A 22,747-nucleotide genomic window follows, 5' to 3' on the forward strand; every position below is an offset into this window, starting at 1 on the left:
GTAGGAGGAAATAATGTATCTTTAAGTTCAATAAAAGCCTGCCCATTAAACGAGTGACATTACAATCGCTTCATCATAAATGCCTGACAGAACTGTATAGAGTTGGCGGAAAGTCATATTTGTCTGATGTGCAATAGAAGTAACAATAGTAAGAAAATATATTTGGAATGTTATCAAAGCACTGAAATGTACTGCTTATTTGCTAGTAGCTGAGAAAATACAAATTGGTTTACATATTTGTTAGTGTGTGTCTGTGTATTAACTGAAAAAACAAAGCTTAAAGTAACATCGATAGGCGTAGCTTTCAGTAACAACATAACGCTTTAAATTACATAACCACTGAAATTCACCAGTTCTAGTTAGCTCTGGTAACTATAACTCATACCCTAAAGTAACTATAACTCGTAACTCCACCGCACACAGTTTTGTTATCAATAATTTAATTGCAAATGTTGCAATGATATAGTCAGTGATGTCACAGAAGACTTCATGAGGGTTGTAATATGTGGGGTAGTAAGCTGTGCATGACGCGGGCACAAGTTAGTTACCTTAGGATATGAGTTATAGTTACCAGAGAGAACTATGACTTGTGAATTTCAGTGGTTTTATATACTTAAAATGTTGCATTCTCACTGAAATTCTCAATTAACTATGTCCCATCCCCAAATGTTTTTTTATGTTTTAAAGAAGAGGAGGTGCAAGGCTTCCCTCCCTGAGCCACTTCAGGCCGGGAGTCCCCATCCCCGAGGCCAAAACACATTTGTAAAGGTGAGGGGGGGTGTCCCCTCCCCTGAGCCACACCCCCTGGGGCCTTGAAGGGGACTGGGGCCACACCTCCCTGAGTCAATAGTGGTCTTGGCAATCCCACCCCCTGGGGCCATTACTTAAAGGGGACGAGGGCGTACAACTCCATCCCTTGTGGCCCAATGCCATAATAAAGGAGAGGAAGGCAGCCCCCCAGCCTATTATGGATCCTAGGGCTCCATTCCCCTGGGCCTGTCCCAATTATAGTTGGGTGCCCCAGTGCCCTCTGGGGTATCCACCAAGCAGCAACTTTGGTTTCTAGGAGAGCTCCAGTGCCCTTGCGGCCCCATCTGACTTCCCACATACTGGTAATAGCTGTGTGTGCATGCTCCTGCTGGGTAGGTGCAATCTGTGTTTCACCTAGTAGAGCACACATGCCATCACAGACTCTGCTGCTGTAGGCAGGCAATACGTATTTGCTCCTTCGGGTATGGGGTCTGCGCTCCCTTTTCAGGTTTGGAGAGGGGGAGATTCGGTGCCCTCCTCCCCTTCATTTCAATATCAACCCCAGGGTATGGTGTCCTTAGGGCGTCTGAGAGGCTTGGGGAGGGGGGGCCATGCACCCTTCTCTCCTTTAAACATTTTGGCCCCTGGGAGAAGTGACGTCACCACCAAGCCTAGGGGGTCAGGGTATCCCTACCCTGACCCCTGTGTGGTTTTTTACTCTTTTTAGACTCTGGACTGAGTCCCAAGATGGCTGCCGCCACATCTTTGTCGATGTGGTGGCAGCCAATCAGATCTCTGCACAAGATATGTCGGATCTGCGGATCCTCCACTGCTTGATCTGTACAAAGGCTGACCGGATTGGCACCAAATTTATAGAAACGCTGTTTCTGAACCAAGTTTTACTTTTCTGCCAAAATTTGGTGTAAATCTGTTCAGGGGTGTGGGCTGTAGCTGTGTCTAAAGTTCCCATTGAAAAATGAATGGGGAAAATGCTGGCTCTGTATATGGTATTGCCCATATGTCACCCCGTGCAGAGTCCAGGGGTTCCCCAAAAGTGTACAGGGCTTAATGCAAACCCAAGTTGCTCTATTAGTGGTAGTGTGGGCAAGCAGCCATAAGCCTAACACAGAGGAGTGTCGGACGTTTATTGCACACAAGTGACCAATAAGTGACAATAACTGACGACTCAAAAAGGGAATACACACCAATTTTATAAAAATAAGGTTTGTTTGTATTTTAAGACCGAGGTCATTAGAAATGTTATGTCCGATATCGGACATCTGGAATATTATACTTATCCAACATCCATGCAATCAATTAGTAGAACAGAGTTAAAGAAAGAGGGTCTCCTACATCTGGACTCCATAAGACTAGCAGGAGACAGCCTAAAGCCCACTGTTAAGCTCAATCAATTGGTTTTAACTTCTTTTAGTATTCAATCTTAGCTGTTATTTATACCCGGTGGCTAAGATAGGTTATTACTAACGCATTTTAGATGTAGTATCTTCCACAGGCTTATGAGTTTCCCGTTTGCTAATGATTGGTCCCTAAAACTAAGCCTGTGCCCATGTGATAATCATTCAGAACAATCTACAATTCATGTGACCCTTTTTTGTAATTTTTACAGTAGCATAAGGAATGTCTGGATTGTCCCCATTTTAAAGGCGCTTGGTTTGAGACAATGTTTTCCAGCTTTTCTGGTGTTACAGCTTCTGAATGATATACACAGGACTTGGAGAGTAGGAATGTTTTAAAAAAAATGTATACAGCCACAGCAAACTTATTACATATTAACCTCATAGCTGCTATGGAACGTCCACTCCAGTGCTGGACGTTCCATTGCGCAGGTGCAGTTCGAACGTTCAACGGCCGACGGCAGCACTCCCGGGGTAGTGGTGCCGTCAGCCGGTGAACGTGCGCAGCACCTAAAGGGTTAATCATGGAATTCAGTAAGATTGTTTGCATTGTGAAATGTTATTGTATATAGGCACTGTGTATGAAATTTGTATTGTATCACGTCTTAAATTGTCTTTTAATATATGTACTTTTATGATTGTCTCAAAAAGCAATTGAATAAAGTCGATTTGAATTTAATTGAATTGAAGACCAAGATCTTCTCAATAAGGTAAGTAGGTTTTTACCTAAAAATACTTTTCACTTTAGAAAGTCGACACTTAGTGCAATTTCTGACCAGGTCAATGTATTCTTATGGAGGAAAAGACTAATGTGATTTAACAGGTAAGTACAACACTTAAATTTCCAGTCTTCGGGACCAACGATCAGCAAGGGGCAAGGGTCAGGCGAGTACCACAACTGCACCACCAGCAGTGCAGGGGCAGATGGGTGCAGAGGTCAAAATCAGAGTCCGTCAATTCAGCTCACCAAGGTGCAGGGGCTTTGGGTGCAGGGGTGCTTTTAGATTTTGGAGTCTTCTTAACAGTCTTCTTAACAGAGCTGATGGCGGTCAGAGGGAGCCTATGGATTCAAGCCACAGGCGTTATCATTGGGTCCAGGAGGGGTCAGCCAATGTTGGACTTGAGGTTAAGATCGCTGAACGGGGGCCACTCAGACCCGGGCCGTGGGCGTCCGGGGCAAAGTGGGCACAGATCACGGTTACAGATGGGTCTGGAGCCCTTGTAGTTGGATTCTTTTAGACAGAGCCGCTGTCCAAGGGAGGTCTGATCTTTGTTGAAGAGTGGGCAGTCTTCCTCAGGTTTCTGGAAGTCACTGGCCACAGTTCAGGCGTCTTCTTTGCAGAGTCTTTAAAGCTGAAGACAGGCTGGTAGGGCTAGTGCCAAGTCAGTCGTTGTCTTCAGGCTTTGCTGCACAGTGTCTTTATCCTTCTTCATAGTTTCAGGAATCTAATTCCTAGGTTGGGGGGAGGCACCTAAATACTAACTTTAGGGGAGTAGTAGGTAGGGCCATTGGGCACCTTACCACCATTATTATGCCACCTCACTGTGGGTGGGGGGATAGACCTAGATCTTCAAGATGGAGGGGACTGAAAAGTGTGCTTAACTTTGCCTCCTCCACCTGAGGGGTGGAGTTGGCAAAGGTGGGTGCACCTCCTAGTTTTTCTACGTTTTCCAGCCCAGAGCTGGGGTGTGAACTGTGGGCTGCCAACTTCTGCTAGCAGCAGAGGCTGGGGGTTGCATTACAAAGACAGTATGCCTTTGAAGCGTCCCCTTTGAGCATTGACACATCCTGGAGAAGAATTGGTAACGCCTCTGCCCATGATGTGCATTGTTTCTGGCCCCAGAGAGCAGAGACTCCCCACCCAGTGGGTCCAGAAACATGTCTGTCTGTGGCCGGGTGCCTAAAGACCAGTAAGTGCCCATACCAGGGTCAGTAGGTTATCAGGAGGCACCTATGAGGTGCCCTCTGGGTACATGGTGTAATAAATCTCACACTGGCTTCAGTGTGGATTTATTACAAGGTGTTGCTTGGTACCAAACACTCCTGTGTTCTGTAAAGCCATCATTGTGCTGTGGAACTCGAGTTGTTGAGTTTCCAGCCCATGTATACTCTTTAGGTTTCCTGGCACTTACAATATTAAGGAATCGATCTTAAAATTGTAGAAGCATATCTGCTTATGCAAATATGCTCACACCTAGGATATAGTGCACTCTGCCTTAGAGCTGGTAAGGCCTGCTAGAGGGGTGACTCATCTATACCTTAGGCAGTGGTAGTTAAAAAAAAAAAAAAATAATGTAACACATTTATTACGATCTTCACAGGTGACCCAGCTGTTTGTCTACAACCCTGGGGCCGGCAGCACATTATTGAACAATTTGATCTAATTGAACACAGCTTTTACACCGACATCCCGGGGGACCGGCAGCAAATCAGGAGGTATTGCATATACTCTAGCCGATGTGTGTACATTGCGAAGTCTAAAAGCATACATTTAGATATTGTACATTCAACTTTTTACACCCTCCCCCATTTCCCCCCTCCCCCCCCCCCCGCCCATGTCATCAAATTTATGACCCCGGCACAAATCTGCACCCAATGATCTAGAAACTACTTTCTCACATTCACCCACTTCCTGTCACAAGGGGCCATATCTCTCTAGAATCCAGGGATCAACCACTGAGCCATAGTGACATTACCGGGTGAATACAATTTGCCATATACCATTAGACTAGAGTGTTTTCAAGAGGTAAGATCGACCCGGAAGTCAGAACCCCCCCTGCTCCAGCCAAGTTACGAATGGTGTCCATATATCCAAGGGTCTAGATCTGCTATAGGCCGATAATTGATCTTTGCAGTATGCTTCCGTGTTTATTTATTCCGCTATTGTAGGCGGATTCGATTTTTTTTTCTCAATGCATTGCCGCCTGACTTTTGACGAGCAGCCGGAGTAGCATGGATGTCAGTTTACGGGAGCCCTTAGGAACTTCCAATACAAAGCCCAGCAATGCCACAAGGGGCATTATCTGCAGTGTGACATTGACAATGTTACCAACATGTCTAAATACATCCGACCAAAATCGCGCTATGGGGTTGCAGAACCAATCTAAATGGATAAACGTTGCATCATGTGCCCCACATCTCCAATATCTCGCTTCTTGTTGTAACCCCATCCGGTGTAACTGAATTGGTGTACGATCAACTCTATGCAAATAATTAAAATGTATATGTCGTAACCTATAGTTTGGCGAAATATGTTGCAGTTGAGACCAGCAGAACTGCCACTGTTTGTCTATAATGGTAATATCTACTTCCCACTCCCATTTTGCTTTTGATGTATTTAAGACAATAGGGGATGACTCTTGCGTTACGCTATAAATTCTCATTATCAACTTCCAAGGGGAATGATTGGCTAGAATATTTTCTAGGGCTGGTAGTGGAGTCTGAGCTTTTGGAAATTCAACATATCTCGCCCTACATGCCGCCCTGATTTGATAATATAGGAACATATCAGAAGCTGAAGGTGGATCAGGCTCACACATCTGCTGGAGAGATAATAATACATCCTCAGGGTTGAAATCCCTCCCCACCATTAATCCACGCCATCTTGCACGCTGAGTAATAGCCTTGTCCGTTAGTGGGCCAATCAGCGAATGCCCCCAGTGGCATAGATGGAGCATATAGTTCTTTGTGTCCTGCCCTCTTCGCTATAGTTTCTCCACGCCCATCTCATTGTTTCCACAGTCTTTAGGTCTGAATGAGATCGCTTATATGGATGATATACCGCTGTATTGAGAGGGGTGGGCGCGGACATGTCTAGCTCAATCGCCACATGAGGCTGGTTCAAAGTAGGATGTTAGATATCAAAAAGGACAGGGGTGTCCCCACGAGAAGGACAAAATGAAGGTGTGTCCAATCCTAATGAGTGCACACTATAGTGAACCTATTCTTCCAAAAATAGCATGCCATCAATCGGGCGGGAAAGGTACAAAGTGTAATATACAGCTTCTAACAGTATGTTTTCAACTACACAAAAGCTAATGTTGTACTCAAATGTTGCTGTGTTTGATAGTTACCCAGTGCTAGAGGAAGAACTAATTTTTGACAGTATGTTCAACTGAATTCGTCATATTCAGAATCTGCTGTATTTGATGAATAACACAATTAAAAAGAGATGTTTTCCACACCATAAGTTTGTGTGTGCGTGGCTCATGGAGTGTAAACGCAATAGGTCATGCATTTGCGAGCGATTAAGCTATTGGCATTGTAAATGACAATGCCAGGCGTGATTAAAAATGTTTTGTTAAAAACTACATACAATTCACAAAAATAAAATAAAATGTCTCCATTTTTCAAGAAAACCCATCACACTGGCAGAAACAGACCGAATAAGTGCTACAGGTTAATATTCCTATCATAACACTCGCAGTCTCGACCTAAAATAATTTTTGCCCCAAGATTTGTCTGCCTTACAAATGGAGGTGGTATAGGATCAACTAGGGCCTGCCTAGCTCACGAAGTACGGTTTTAAAATACAACTGCCAATGGAATTTTTTTATATCATTGTCACAATTCATAGTCAAAAGTAACATATTTGTTTAGTAAAGCGTTGGTATTACACCAAATAGAAATTTTAAGTAGTATCAAAGCAACTTTTAATATATGTTCAGCATATTTAGCCCATACTTCTTGTGCCCAAAATAGTGCAGAGCACTAGAAGGGAAAGAAAGAAGTCTTGTCAAAAGCCGTTCTCCTTCCGTTGGATGCTTTTAGTACTGGACCCCACTGAATCACTACTGGAATTCGATGGTCCCACCCTAAGTCATTTCTACGATGTGAACCTCGAAACAATTCACAAAACTACAGAAACAAGTATTCATCAAACAAATAAACAGAATATTAAATATTTAATTAACAAATCAATATAATTTATAAAAAAATTATCAAAAGTTTCCAATTTTTTAAAATTTATAAGACGCTAGCTTATAGCTTTCTTTTTTGTTCCTAACGCATGCTGGCTATGCCAGCACATATCAGTGCTTCAGTTGAGGCCGCCAATTCTCTGTACTAGATTCTGCCTGCTGTACTTGTTATGCTCGTACACACAAGGTAAATAACTTAATTTTAAGCCATGAATTTTAAATTCCCACACATTTATGAAAAGTTATCAAATGTTCAATTTTACATTTATTCGTTTTTTTTTGTCTGCATTTTTTGTTTTATATATAAACTTGCAGACCCCATGTTAAGAACTTCTGGTCTCGTAGCTAAATTAATAGCTTAAAACCTGCGAAATTGAGTTTGAATACTGGTCTTGCCACTTGATCAAACATTTTTGATTATTGGTGTAGGAGGCTGGCTTAGTATATGGTGCACACATATGTAAGTGAAGCACCTTGCACTGATCCAGACAAACCTTATGGTGAGTTTAGTTGTCCTAATAAACCCTATAGCAAACAGGTAAGACATTTTATCCCATTAGATATAAATGAAATTGAAAAACTACTGCTCATCATAAATGAAGCTGCCCAGATGGCTACATGTGACAAGGACCGAGATACCACCTTTGCTCTTAATAGATTGCAACAATTCATATTCAATGATTTTTATGGTGGTATTACAGGCTCAATATTTTAGAATTTTTTTGGTCTCAAACATTTAATGGTGAAGTTAAGAGTACATCATCCTAAACGTGTAGCATTAGGATTGTCCTTTAGCTGTATCATGCTCCTGCAACATTAGTAAATAATATGCACGTTATACTTGTTTCGTTTTGAAAAATATTTTAAAGTATTTTTATATGTGTGTGATTCATAGAGCATAAATATTGCTTCAAAGCAAGAGAGCAGTGTGCGAAAAGTGGGAGGACGTGCATGAGTGATAAGTAGTGTTACTCAAGATAAGGGTATTCGCAAGAGTTAACAGAGGAGTGGTACCTGAGAAGTTAGGGTGCAGCAAGATGCTGTGGGAAGAGAAGTACTGATTTGGTTGTGGAAATTAAAGAGGGAAAGCAGTTTTTTACAGGTTGTCACTGAGTAGCAAATGCGGCTTGCTGTCTGTTTTTCCTGTAGCGTTTTGTCTCTGATCCTTCAGTATTGCTGCTCCAAAAAGATTGCATGCATCAATGCAGGGCTTTTGGAGGTGATACCTGCTGAAAATGGAAGGGAATTAATTTCCTGGGGAGTGAACAAGATCCTTTTAAACTAATTATCTGAGGGGTTGCTGCTTTCAGGATACTTTGCTGGCAGAATCTAAGCTAACCCTCTGGAAAGTGTTGTCTCCATCATGCTGCAGAAGGGCCAGAACTTGTGCAGTTCTGAAGTCTTTTTTGTGAAAAAAGAACTCTTTCAGAAGCAGCAGTAGTGGCTGCAATCTGTTTTTAGGTCTCGGCCTGCGCAGGCTGCGCTTGCGAGAAATTTAGTTTTTCAGTATGGGGGCTTGAACCCGCCCCTCTTCTCCATTGACTGGCTTCCTAAACGGAGGCCAGCCATTGGAGGAGAGGGGCGTCACTCCGTTCAAGCCCAGTTTCGGGGGGTGTTTTTTAGCTTCTTTCTGTTTTCTTTCTCTCCTCTTCCCATTGGCTGGAATTTTACATTCCAGCCAATGGGAAGAGGAGAGAAGGAAAACACGCCCCCGAATCCAAAAATGACGCTGTTTCTCCGCGGCATTTCTGCTTCGCCTCGGAGAAAGATGGTTGGTGTTGTGGCGTGGTCCGCTTTCCTGCCGGAGCTACTGAGTATTTTCTTGCCTCTGTTTCCTGTTTCTTGCCTCTGTTCCCTGCTTGTTAACCATTCAGAGCAGCCTTTTTTACTTAGGCCTTGTGCTTTATAATCAATCAACGTTGGTCGCCTCCCCCTCCGATCCGGTGCTCACGCACTGCGAGGCTGCTGTGAGCAGGAAGTACAGAACCCCCCTCTTGCAGCCATCATGTCCGGCAGGCGCTATGGTGGCTATGACTCTGGTTCGTCTTCCCGCAGGCCTCGTGACCGGGACGAGGGAACTAAGGTATACGTGGGGATCCCTGGTGCCGGGGCAGACAAAGGCGAAGTGACCCGAGCCTTCAGCTACTACGGCCCTCTGACAAGCGTGTGGATCGCCCGGAACCCATCAGGGTTCGCCTTCATAGAGTTCGAAGACCCACGAGATGCCGAGGACGCCGTTCACGGCCTGGACGGCAAAAAGTTGATCTGCGGCTCCAGAGTGCAGGTGAAGCTGTCGGCCGGCAGACCCCGGCGCTCCTCGTTCGGCCGCGTTCCTGGCAGGAGCGGCTTTAACCCCTCAGATTGCTGCTAAGAGTGTGGGGAGCGAGGCCATTATGCGTATGATTGTGATCGCCTGGGCGGGCGCCGCAGGAGCCGCTCCCGTTTTCGGAGGCAGACGGCGTTAACGATCTCTGAGCAGGAGCCGCTGAAAGTGCGACAGCCCATCTCCCCGCAGGAGAACGCGGAGCCCATCGCCTCGCTGGCCCCGCTCCTCTGCTCGGAGGTCCAGATCTCGCTCGAGATCACCCACTTGCGAATCGACATCCCGCTCTCGGTCGGCATCCAGGGGAAGAGCCGAGGCTGCCTCCATTGGTGTGTATTGCATTCCCTGTATTCGGCTTTTGGCAGCTCATAGGTATGATGTGAGAGGCAGCAACACAGTAACACTTCCATCTCCGATCACATGTCCTTTCGTAAGGAATTAAAAACCTGGCTATTTCCCAACTAATAGCTTTTGATGGCCCTCACTGTGCCTGAAAGCACCTTGAGACCTTACCATGATATGTTGTGCTATAAAAGACCATATGACTATGACAACCCTAATCCTAGATGGCCGCAAATCTGTTAAGCGATACTATCCCAAAGTGTCTAGTTTTCGTTGCTCTAGTACCTGTGATCAGTAGTTGTTGATAATTGATTATATAACCCGGCTATCATGGATGCAAGTGTTCACAGTTTTGCATTTTATCATCTTCGCAGACAGTCAGGCGTTGTAAGGCCGCCCCGATATCCATTTTTCAATTCCCTGGGGTTGTAAAGTACAATTCAGGGGGTGTCAGTAATATTCGTGAATCCTGTCTTGAACTACTTTGCATTTTATTGGTCATAGATCTGTATGAAATCCTAATGTACATGGGGCGTGTGGCCCTGGCACCAACCACTTTGGTTAGGCGGTTAAAACTCCTGGAAAGCAGCATCCGTCTTAAATCATTTGTGCATACTCCGATCGGAGGTGCAAAGAACGCTCTTGCTCAGCTTGACTGTGAGAGAGAGGAGTGTCTCGACGAGATTCCATCGAGTTTACCCTGCAGACTAGGTGTTTTGGCACTGTTAATTTAAATATATATTACTGATGGCATTAATCTTGTAATGTAACATCTTCGCTCGAGTAATTAGTCAGGACCGAAACATCTATGTGAAGCTGTTCTATGTTTCATACAAAATCCTTTAATTTTATTTGACACACGTTGTTAACGCACCCCCTCACGCTTATTTACATTCCTTTATTCTTAACCCTCGGTAAACTTCCTTTCGGAGTGGAAACGTGTTGCTCAGGCTAATTTGTCATTGGGTTCCGGAGTAGCATGCTACTTGCCAAAAAGTCCTTTGGTGTCTTGTCATAGGTAGTAAGCGCTATAAATTTACAATACAATAATTGAACCTCTTTGAATGAACCCTTGCATGAAATCTTGCCCTTTCATGGGCTGCCCCCCCCCCCACACACACACACTTCTGACCTGTGCCCTTCCTGCCTTTGTTGCTCTACCACAGAACATTGCTTCGCCCTGCCCCAACATCATGGCCCTCCAGCCCTTGCATGCACCCCTGCTTTGCTTTACTCACTGCCACGGTTAGCTGTTTTATTTACTCCTGTTCCTAATTCTATCATGCTAGCAGTGCATTCTTTCTATTGTGCTTTTAAGGAGTGCGTTTTTTCGGCGAAGCCACTGGATGACATGCGCAAAGTGCCCGTTTAGGTAAGGAGCACGCGCAAGACAATTTGACCTGCAGGCGAGGTGACCGAGAAATGCAGCGCACGCAATGCTATGGCTTGATGTCGGCGCAGTGACGTCAGAGTTGGTGGACGCTGTTTGTTGTGCTTCGGAACTAAATATGGCAGCCCACAGTGGACCTGCAGCTTCATCCGCGCTGGGTGCTGCACCTTCCCACTTTTCAGCTCTCTTGCTTCAGTTTATGGCAATTACAGGTGAGCCAATGATTGTGCTGGAACCTACGCATGAAACTGGGAGGGGGGAGCAGATGAAGAAGTCTTTTCGAGGAAAAGTATTATTTGAACCCCTAAATAGTGAGGGAAACGTGAGCCACGCGGAGAAGAGATGGAGGTGGAGTCTTATTTCTGCCAGGAAGGAACGGAGAAACATCTGGAGTGTCAACAAAGTGGAGGGAGTTTGGGAGAAACTGTTAGTGCTTAGGGGCTAATTGGAAGGTTGTTCAGTGGGGAGAAGAGCAACATTTGGTAGGGAGAGGACAGCTCTGTGTGTGTGTGTGTGTGGCTCTGTGTGTGTGTGTGTGTGTCTGTGTGTGTGTGTGGCTCTGTGTGTGTGTGTGTGTGGCTCTGTGTGTGTGTGTGGCTCTGTGTGTGTGTGTGTGGCTCTGTGTGTGTGTGTGTGGCTCTGTGTGTGTGTGTGTGTGTGTGTGTGTGGCTCTGTGTGTGTGGCTCTGTGTGGGGGGGGCTCTGTGTGTGTGGGGGGGGCTCTGTGTGTGTGTGTGTGTGGCTCTGTGTGTGTGTGTGTGTGTGGCTCTGTATGTGTGGCTATGTGTGTGTGCGTGAGGCTATGTGTGTGTGTGTGTGTGTGGCTATGTGTGTGTGTGTGTGTGGCTGTGTGTGTGTGTGTGGCTGGCTATGTGTGTGTGTGTGTGGCTCTGTGTGTGTGTGTGTGGCTCTGTGTGTGTGTGTGTGGCTCTGTGTGTGTGTGTGTGTGTGGCTCTGTGTGTGTGTGTGTGGCTCTGTGTGTGTGTGTGTGGCTCTGTGTGTGTGGCTCTGTGTGTGTGGCTCTGTGTGTGTGGCTCTGTGTGTGTGTGTGTGTGTGTGGCTCTGTGTGTGTGTGTGGCTGTGTGTGTGTGTGTGTGGCTCTGTGTGTGGCTCTGTGTGTGTGTGTGTGGCTCTGTGTGTGGCTCTGTGTGTGTGTGTGTGGCTCTGTGTGTGTGTGGCTCTGTGTGTGTGTGTGGCTCTGTGTGTGTGTGTGGCTCTGTGTGTGTGTGTGTGTGTGTGTGTGTGGCTCTGTGTGTGTGGCTCTGTGTGTGTGGCTATGTGTGTGTGGCTCTGTGTGTGTGTGTGGCTCTGTGTGTGTGTGTGGCTCTGTGTGTGTGTGTGGCTCTGTGTGTATGTGTGGCTCTGTGTGTATGTGTGGCTCTGTGTGTGTGTGTGGCTCTGTGTGTGTGTGTGGCTCTGTGTGTGTGTGTGGCTCTGTGTGTGTGTGTGTGGCTCTGTGTGTGTGTGTGGCTCTGTGTGTGTGTGTGGCTCTGTGTGTGTGTGTGGCTCTGTGTGTGTGTGGCTCTGTGTGTGTGTGGCTCTGTGTGTATGTGTGGCTCTGTGTGTGTGGCTCTGTGTGTGTGTGGCTCTGTGTGTGTCTGTGTGGGGCTCTGTGTGTGTGTGTGGGGCTCTGTGTGTGTGTGGGGGGCTCTGTGTGTGTGTGGGGGGCTCTGTGTGTGTGTGTGTGGGGCTCTGTGTGTGTGTGTGTGGCTCTGTGTGTGGCTCTGTGTGTGTGTGTGGCTCTGTGTGTGGCTCTGTGTGTGTGTGTGGCTCTGTGTGTGTGTGTGGCTCTGTGTGTGTGTGGCTCTGTGTGTGTGTGTGGCTCTGTGTGTGTGTGTGGCTCTGTGTGTGTGTGTGGCTCTGTGTGTGTGTGTGGCTCTGTGTGTGTGTGTGGCTCTGTGTGTGTGTGTGGCTCTGTGTGTGTGTGGCTCTGTGTGTGTGTGTGGCTCTGTGTGTGTGTGTGGCTCTGTGTGTGTGTGTGGCTGTGTGTGTGTGTGTGGCTCTGTGTGTGGCTCTGTGTGTGTGTGTGGCTCTGTGTGTGTGTGGCTCTGTGTGTGTGTGTGGCTCTGTGTGTGTGTGGCTCTGTGTGTGTGGGGCTCTGTGTGTGTCTGTGTGGGGCTCTGTGTGTGTGTGTGGGGCTCTGTGTGTGTGGCTCTGTGTGTGTGTGTGGCTCTGTGTGTGTGTGTGGCTCTGTGTGTGTGTGTGGCTCTGTGTGTGTGTGTGGCTCTGTGTGTGTGTGTGGCTCTGTGTGTGTGTGTGGCTCTGTGTGTGTGTGTGGCTCTGTGTGTGTGTGTGGCTCTGTGTGTGTGTGTGGCTCTGTGTGTGTGTGGCTCTGTGTGTGTGTGGCTCTGTGTGTGTGTGTGGCTCTGTGTGTGTGTGTGGCTCTGTGTGTGTGTGTGGCTCTGTGTGTGTGTGTGGCTCTGTGTGTGTGTGTGGCTCTGTGTGTGTGTGTGGCTCTGTGTGTGTGTGTGGGGCTCTGTGTGTGTGTGTGGGGCTCTGTGTGTGTGTGGGGCTCTGTGTGTGTGTGTGGGGCTCTGTGTGTGTGTGTGGGGCTCTGTGTGTGTGTGTGGGGCTCTGTGTGTGTGTGTGGGGCTCTGTGTGTGTGTGTGGGGCTCTGTGTGTGTGGGGCTCTGTGTGTGTGGGGCTCTGTGTGTGTGGGGCTCTGTGTGTGTGTGGCTCTGTGTGTGTGGGGCTGTGTGTGTGTGTGGCTCTGTGTGTGTGTGGCTCTGTGTGTGTGTGGCTGTGTGTGTGTGTGGCTCTGTGTGTGTGTGGCTCTGTGTGTATGTGTGGCTCTGTGTGTGTGTGTGTGGCTCTGTGTGTATGTGTGGCTCTGTGTGTGTGGCTCTGTGTGTGTGGCTCTGTGTGTGTGTGGCTCTGTGTGTGTGTGTGGCTCTGTGTGTGTGTGTGGCTCTGTGTGTGTGTGTGGCTCTGTGTGTGTGTGTGGCTCTGTGTGTGTGTGTGGCTCTGTGTGTGTGTGTGGCTCTGTGTGTGTGTGTGGCTCTGTGTGTGTGTGTGGCTCTGTGTGTGTGTGGCTCTGTGTGTGTGTGGCTCTGTGTGTGTGTGGCTCTGTGTGTGTGTGGCTCTGTGTGTGTCTGTGTGGGGCTCTGTGTGTGTCTGTGTGGGGCTCTGTGTGTGTGTGTGGGGCTCTGTGTGTGTGTGTGGGGCTCTGTGTGTGTGTGTGGGGCTCTGTGTGTGTGTGTGTGGGGCTCTGTGTGTGTGTGTGTGGGGGGGCTCTGTGTGTGTGTGTGGCTCTGTGTGTGTGTGTGGCTCTGTGTGTGTGTGGGGCTCTGTGTGTGTGTGGGGCTCTGTGTGTGTGTGTGTGGGGCTCTGTGTGTGTGTGTGTGGGGCTCTGTGTGTGTGTGTGTGGGGCTCTGTGTGTGTGTGTGTGTGGCTCTGTGTGTGTGTGGCTCTGTGTGTGTGTGTGGCTGTGTGTGTGTGTGGCTCTGTGTGGCTCTGTCTGTGTGTGGCTCTGTGTGTGTGTGTGTGTGTGTGTGTGGCTCTGTGTGTGTGTGTGGCTCTGTGTGTGTGTGGCTCTGTGTGTGTGTGTGGCTCTGTGTGTGTGTGTGGCTCTGTGTGTGTGTGTGGCTCTGTGTGTGTGTGTGGCTCTGTGTGTGTGTGTGTGTGGCTCTGTGTGTGTGTGTGGCTCTGTGTGTGTGTGTGTGTGGCTCTGTGTGTGTGTGTGTGTGTGGCTCTGTGTGTGTGTGGCTCTGTGTGTGTGTGTGTGGCTCTGTGTGTGTGTGTGGCTCTGTGTGTGTGTGTGTGGCTCTGTGTGTGTGTGTGTGGCTCTGTGTGTGTGGCTCTGCGTGTGTGGGGCTCTGTGTGTGTGGGGCTCTGTGTGTGGGGCTCTGTGTGTGTGGGGCTCTGTGTGTGGGGCTCTGTGTGTGGGGGGCGCTGTGTGTGTGTGGGGCGCTGTGTGTGTGTGTGTGGGGCTCTGTGTGTGTGTGTGTGGGGCTCTGTGTGTGTGTGTGTGGGGCTCTGTGTGTGTGTGGGGCTCTGTGTGTGTGTGGGGCTCTGTGTGTGTGTGGGGCTCTGTGTGTGTCTCTGTGTGTGTGTGGGGCTCTGTGTGTGTGTGGGGCTCTGTGTGTGTGTGTGCGGCTCTGTGTGTGGGTGGGTGGCTCTGTGTGTGGGTGGGTGGCTCTGTGTGTGTGTGGGTGGCTCTGTGTGTGTGTGTGTGGCTCTGTGTGTGGGTGTGTGGCTCTGTGTGTGGGTGGGTGGCTCTGTGTGTGGGTGGGTGGCTCTGTGTGTGGGTGGGTGGCTCTGTGTGTGGGTGGGTGGCTCTGTGTGTGGGTGGGTGGCTGGCTCTGTGTGTGTGGGTGGGTGGCTGGCTCTGTGTGTGTGTGGGTGGGTGGCTGGCTCTGTGTGTGTGTGTGTGTGTGTGTGTGTGTGTGTAGGTTGCTGGTTGTGGGTGGCTCTATGTGAATGACTGTGGGTGGCTCTGTATGTGTGTGTGGGTGGCTTTGTGTGTTAAGCTCTGTGTGGGTGCAAATGCAATAGGTCTCGCATCTGCGAGCGATTAAGCTATTGGCATTGTAAATGACAATGCCATTTATTTAAGTTTTAAAAAACAAAAATAAAAATGTCATTAGAAATGCCAATAGCTCTAACTTTAAACAATGCCGAGACCATTGCATTGTAAATGCTTGTTCATCTTGTGAGTGATGCGAAGCTTAAAGCTGAGGCAGAGAAAGCCAAGAGACTTGTGGCTAATTAAAAATTGAGGTGCTAAGCCATTTAGATTCATTGAAGAGAACCAGAATGTGTTATTTACATCTTTGAATGAAGCTGAATTTGTTTCGGGTAAACCTTGATATCCTATCTTCGATGGTGACAAGGCAGTTGTTTAGATTGACGATATTGTGTAGAAGAGAGATTTCCAGGTAGAGCTGTCATTTACATACTAATGTGCCTTCAGCTTCATTTCTTCTATAAGATTCAGGTAGAAGTTGAAAATTGCAAGCATGCCTTGAGACTTGTGGTATGTCACAGGTGGCAGTGATGTAGTCTGATCATGAGGTACCGGTCTGGTGTTTCTTGCGCATGACTTAATTGATGAAAGTAGGAATCCTTTAAAGTCTGTTTTTGTTGGAGGCGATGCGGAGTAGGGTTTGATGGTCGAAAGCCGGCCTCTGCGGTCGAGGAGGACAGGGAGATGGGTTCCCATTGTTTCTGATATGCATTGCTGATCACTTGATGGTGGCGCTCTAGGACAAGAAAATTATACTCCTCCGAGTGAGATTGGAGAAGTGGGTTAGGCTGTTGTAAAGTACAAGTGCTTTACAGGCCCTCCTAATTCGTGGTCCTTAACACCATCGCCGCTGCAGCAATTCCCCCCCGGTGCTGAACTTTTCAGATTTACATAGTTTCATGACGAGCTGGGCTCGTCATCAGTGTGCGAGGAGGCTACACCATGACGAGCCCAGCTCGTCATGAGTGTGGAAGGGGTTAAACTGAGTTTTCGCCTGTGTTTTGCTATCACTCATTTATGGAAATAATTTGAAACAATATTAATTATATTATGATATTGATTGCTTTTTCTCCGTTCTTTCTCACAACTTTACCTCCTAGTTTGTAAAAAACGATACATCACTACACTTTCACATTTTGTATGAAAGAAATTCAGTGTATATTTGAAATGTAGATTTTTCTTTATTGTCTCTTTTTTAACCTCCATCTTTTATGCTGCATGGGAGTTATGGAACCCGAGGTATTCCCTTAGTCTTTCATTAGTGAGCCAGTTTAAGAACTTAGTCGGTGCAGGGTCATTGCCTTTAAGGATTCGAGGAAGGAGGGCCTTTCCAAACATTAGGTGTTATTCCATAATTCTGAAACGTGGTGCTTCATACTTTAGTAGCCCTTGCTAACACTTGACTTTCTGCATTCTCTTCTAGCAGTGAAAATAGAATGGTCTTCTGAGTTGCAGCAGAAGAGAGAACATTGAGAAGTACATTATAGAACCAATAACTAAACCAAATAGTAGGTTTTGTTTGGTGCTTTTACTACAAATGATTGAGTTGTTGAAGAGACTGTAATTCCTTTAAATTTCTTGTTGGTCTCCTGCTATTTTAGTTCTCTCATAGATCACCAAAGTGCCATTTCTGTAAAGATCATGTTTTTCTTGTAGAGTACCTTTCGGTAAAATTATTTTCAACTTTTGCTAGAGCTTTAAATTAAGTAATAGCCTTGAGTTTTACCCAAAGTTGATCACAAAAAAGGAATTTGAGGCGGTCATAAATACACATCTGAATTTGCATTTGAGCATTGTAATAAGGGTTACACTGTTTACAGACATCTATCTTAATGTCATCCGATTGTGATTTAAGTGTTACTGCGCCTAAGCATTGTTAGCAAGCTAGTAATATCAAAGCCGGCAGACGGTTTTTCTCCCACTCTTCATGTACATTTGTCCCATATTATCTATAGGACTGTGTATGGCTTTTCAGCATTTTACTTGTTATACCTCATGAGCTCCCTTACCCCATGCATTGGATAGAGTGTTAAAATATGATCCCATAGTGAGGAATTCTCCGATTGGTGGACGTGCCTTTCGGTTTCGGCTGCCATGGACTTCAAGAGACTTAGTGATGGTGATTTCATCTGTCAAGGAGGCCCTGTGCTGAAGGAGGTCTTATGACGTGAGGGCTCTGAAGTTTGAGGTTTTTCAGTCCTCCATCTTTACCTGCCTTCCTCATTTTAAGAAGCTGCAGTGGGGCTGTACTATTTATTCTCTGACCGAAGCACATTGTTACTTTGAATGGGTTGCCATGTTTTTTGTCTTTTTCGTTGTATTTACTTGTCTCACTTTTCTACATCTGTTGTACTTTGATACTCATTAAATCTAATTTTGATGGGGTTTATTTAACTTTGTACACTACTTTGGTTTAAAGCAGCTAAGTAATGAATCCAGATAGGTTCAGGGCTGCAAAGCATCCATACTGAGATCCGTATCGTGTAATTAATTACAAATTTAAATAATAAAATCTTCACATATTAAGCCCAATATTCAAAACTTTGACCCTGGACTAAATTTAGAAAACTTCAAACAGCTTCATTGCCACCGTAGGGGCGAAACTAAACTACTCTTTTATACAAATGTGTACTCCTCAACTTGAAGCCCAAATCACTGAGCGGTAAAAAATTGTTAGGTGAAGTTTTCATAGTCATTAATTGCTCTTTTTTTTTCAGGGTTATGAATGTTAAAAAAAACATATTGCAAAGAACTGTGTAGGGTGAAAGTCCTTACAATGCGGGTGGTAAATGTAATACTAACATAGCCCTCTATTTCCCAGAGTGAATGAATGTATGCATGATTATTGTGTAAAATGTACTTTTGGCTTGTAGCATGGCCTCATCCATCTCCTGTTCCTTCCCAACTATGGGGAACTGTTCACTGATGACCATATTTTTCACCTCAGTTTAATAATTAAACAAAATTACTTTGCAGCTCAATTTTATTTTTATCTTCTGCAAAATACTAAATGGGCCCAATAAATAAAGAATCGTGCAATACAGATTTTTAGGTCTCGCCTATCAGAATCCGTAAGGAATGGATAGGGGAGAATTTTAGTGGGCAAAATAGGTTCTCAAACCATCGGGCGGATTTTCAACAGTTCACGTGAACACAAGCACGCGCTTTTCCCTCGCTCCCGAGCCGCCTGCCTCCGAGAAGTTCACTTCAAAGTGCTCTGCTTCCCCGCCCACTGCTTCACACTTCACAGCCGCTAGACCGTGTCTCCCATTTTTCCTTAAATTAGTTTCTTTTTAACCGACCACACACCTTTCTTTAGCTTGGCACAGTGCTGCACACCTGCACGCACTATGCTGCTTCACAGCCGGCCCCCGTGCTTCATACTTGCTCACACTTTTACATTTGTTTCTTTAAGTGACCGCTCGCCTTAGTTTTGCATGGCGTGGCACTCCTGCATGCAATACGCCCTGATGAGCACAGCACGCTGTGCATTATTAACAAAACATGCTGACCGCACGGTTTTCTTTTGTTTTATTTGCAGCCAGTACAAGTCATCTGGCTTATCAACATACCCGTCCTATTTTACAGACTCCAGTGCGGTGATCAGTGATAGTCGTCGCCACACTTTCTCTTTTAAAGACTCTCCCTCCCTGCTTTACGGCCAACCGATGCGCTTCATGCTTGGTAAAAGTTTGACATTACTTGCTTTCTCTTTAAGCAACTGCAACCCTTAACTTTTGATCGCTAGCACAGTCTAAGTGCGAGACGCTGTGCTTTCTTTTTTACAAACACATCCTCCCTGCTTTACGGCCAGCCGCTGCACTACATGCTTGGTGAGTGATTAAAGTGATATGCACTACACTGATCGGTATTACCTGCAGATTCAGAAGATATATGGGGAACAAGTTGCTGTAGCAACGTTATCACACACTGTCCCACATTTAATGTGCTGGCATGTGCCTTTGTTTTTTGTTTTGCATGGCGCGGCACTCATGCATGCTCTCTAGGGTATGGACGTTACTCCAGTATCGCCCAGTCACCGCCTGTAGTCTTGCAACTGCGACCACTCCAAAAAGTGTGATCAGTGCTTACACAGCCTTACCCATACGCTCTACGCACCAGGGTCTTATTGGTTTTTTTGCTGCTGAAGGAAGCGAGCAACTGCTCCCTCACCGCAGACATGGGACATGGGGAAGATACTGCGCTCCTCAGCCAGTCCCATATGGGTTAGCTAATCTCCACTATACTCGGCTGCTTGAGGCTTCCCCTGGCGTCATCATAGCTCCTCATTCCGGCCACCGGCTGTCCCTTGATATTTCCGCATTTGAGGTCTGCAGGCTGGCTGCTATCCCCGTGCAACACACAGCCTGGTAGAGATGCCCTGCCTTCTAGAGATGCCCTGCCTTCTAGATGTTGTGTGACGTGTTGTGGTGTTTTGGTGATTAGGGTAACTTGAAGGTTTTGTACAGCGCTATGAGGGAGTTGAAAAAAAAATCTATATACATAAAGCACATTCTTCAAAGCACTCTGAGTGCATGCGTTTGCTCCTCATGTGTATCAGTAGCTGCCACTGCGGACGCACTGTGACATATCTGCCCGTCAGACCACGTCTGTGTGCTTTGTGTATATGTCAGTTTTTGTTGTCTCTATTAGCGTGTTCTGGGTGTGCATCAAGTGCACTTATGTATTTTTGAGGGGCCAGAATCTGTGTATGTGCTCCTTATGCTTGCGCGTCTCATTTCATTTTATTTGTTAGAGCACATCGGAGTTCCCATTTTTAGGTCGAGACTATTAAATCTCGCAGGGATTAATAGCTCGACCTATTTTAAGGGAAACAAACTCTCTTGAACACTATGGAATCCATGCAGTTCACGTGAAATGCGCGTGCACAGAAATCCGCTCCCACACCAAGCAAGACAAGCCAAGAACATCAAAGCGACCGGCGCTTTGAGTCCATTTGCCACCAGCCACTTCACGCCTCCGCAGGTCATAAACAGGACCATCTGCTGCTTGCCCAGCCCCCTCACAGCACTTGTGGCACATGCATTACTTGATTGAGGACTTTTGTGAAGAAACACTGCCCCCAAGCGGTTACTGCTATAAACAAGCCTAATCCTCGTCTGTGTCCTTCATAGAACTTGTTTTTTATTGCCATCTTATCAATTGTGTGGAGCTTGTTCCTTCCTGCGTTTTTTTTTTTTTTGCTTTGCATACAGGAGCGGGCTTGATGACTTCTGCACCGCATTTCTTCACCCACCTGGTGGCTGTGTGATCCTGTTTGTTATTTTAATTGTAAAACAAATGCAGCTGTTGCCTCCTTCACTCTCATGAGCAGGAGAATGGAGGCTTTCGCGCTAGAACTAATACGAAGGACACACAAAAACCTCTTTGAAGTGGGCGTACTCTTCCTTATCTTTTTGGAAGGTTCCCTTCTGTAAACCGGTCTGTAATTATTGGTGTTATATCGTCTGAATGCGTATTTTATCCACATTTTTGAAAGCCAATAAAGCTCGGATATATTCTGAAATGGAGCTCAACCTTTTCTGAGGAACTTCTGCAAAATCGTTTATATATACATTTTATCTCAAATGAATCACGCCGCGTGCTGTCATCAGTGTTATCTAACGTGTTTTTTGATTTGCTCAATTATATACATTTTACCGCTTTGCAGATGCGCTCTATTGACTCTCCTTCCATTTTTTCAATCTCACTCGTCTTTTTGTGCATTTTTATTGGCATGACGTTATTTTCGGAAGGCGCCTGTACTGTCCTCGGTCTCCCAACACCCTTCCGCTTTGCAGCTTAACCCCCCCCCCACCCCACCCCACACCCCCCCTCCTGATCGCTGCTTCACCTTTCCCGGTTTTAGGCGATTGCTATGACACACCACGGCACTCTAGCAGCACAGTTGCCTTGCTGCATGATAACAAGGAAGACGTGCACACTACTAAAAAGCCAGTGGTCTCTTACTAATCATGACGTAACGAAAATGTATACTCTCATAACTGAATATCAGGGTACCGCACCTCGGGGAATGTTATTGAATTCACTGACAAAGTACATGTATGATTTAACCGAATCTTAAAGAGCTTACCTAGTGAATTAAAAGTTATATTAGCTTTAGCTTAAGGTTTGCAGTTATCAAAGTGAGTTTTAAAACATGAAGCCTCCATCTCAGGGGGACCGGCAATAAATTCTACATGCATTATCGTCCTTTTGTTTTTTTGTTTTTAAATCAATGGGCTAAAGTAATGTTTTGGAGTTTCTATTGTGGCTTTAAACCCTAAATCACGTATCAGAATGTCCGACAGTGATATGTCAAATTTAAAACCATTGACTTGTTTGTACTTATTCTAAATTTGGCCCTTCTTCCCTAATATTCCCAGTGAAGCACAGCTTTTCTGAGTGCTTTAGCAATAAACACTCAAAACACTTTCGCTGGTGCACCCTGGAGATGCCTACAGCAGTCTGCGCATGCTCGAGTGACTTCAGCATACAGGCGATCTACTTAAGTGTTCTCTAAAGAAGCTCCACATCACTCCTGAAATGCTTCGGACATCTCTTCGTTTGTTCGGATGTGAAACGTCCCCTGAGTTAAAGAGGACTTTTGTCCCATTATAATTCCCCAGACTAGCGCGAAATGACTTGCAGTAAATCTAAAGTATACTGGTCATTCAGGTATTCTTCTCTCAGTCAGAGTACCTCAGTGGGGGCATGCATTAACAAAACTCAATTACTAGTCATGTGGCCAGGGCTTTAAGTGGGATGAAAAAACTGGGGATCTCTCAAAGGGCGTGGCCAATGTAATTAGGGGTGTGGCTAAAAAACGCGTGAGCTAAAATCTGTGCTCAGCATAGTGTGCCGCCTGACTTGTATTTTGCTGTTTCTGTCATTGCATCCAGATATATGATACAACAAGTGCATCATAACGACAAGTCAGGACTATTGGCGTTGTCAGCTACCTGTGTTTGTAATTTACTGAAAGGTTGCTTGGAGAGTGTGTCTGGCTGCTCTATTGAGGTCGGCTCTCCACCCACAGCATCAGAAGAAGCAAGCTGCAGATTGGGGTCTGGCAAAAAGGTCAAACTGGGGACAAGTGATCGGCTTTACAGCGCACATGTACAACATAGTGGTCAAAAGCCA

General features: G+C 46.2%; 1 protein-coding gene and 1 pseudogene across 3 annotated transcripts in view; both read left to right on the top strand.

Annotated features, from left to right (window-relative positions):
- EPN2 (epsin 2) overlaps positions 1 to 22,747 on the top strand; it is a 475,186-nt gene that overhangs the window by 93,533 nt on the left and 358,906 nt on the right. The gene's annotated exons all lie outside the window — the stretch shown is intronic.
- Positions 9,091 to 9,850, top strand: LOC147684843 (uncharacterized; annotated as a pseudogene).

This window comes from Lissotriton vulgaris, chromosome 10, assembly GCF_964263255.1.
Source record: "Lissotriton vulgaris chromosome 10, aLisVul1.2, whole genome shotgun sequence".
In the NCBI taxonomy this organism is placed as follows: Eukaryota; Metazoa; Chordata; class Amphibia; order Caudata; family Salamandridae; genus Lissotriton; species Lissotriton vulgaris.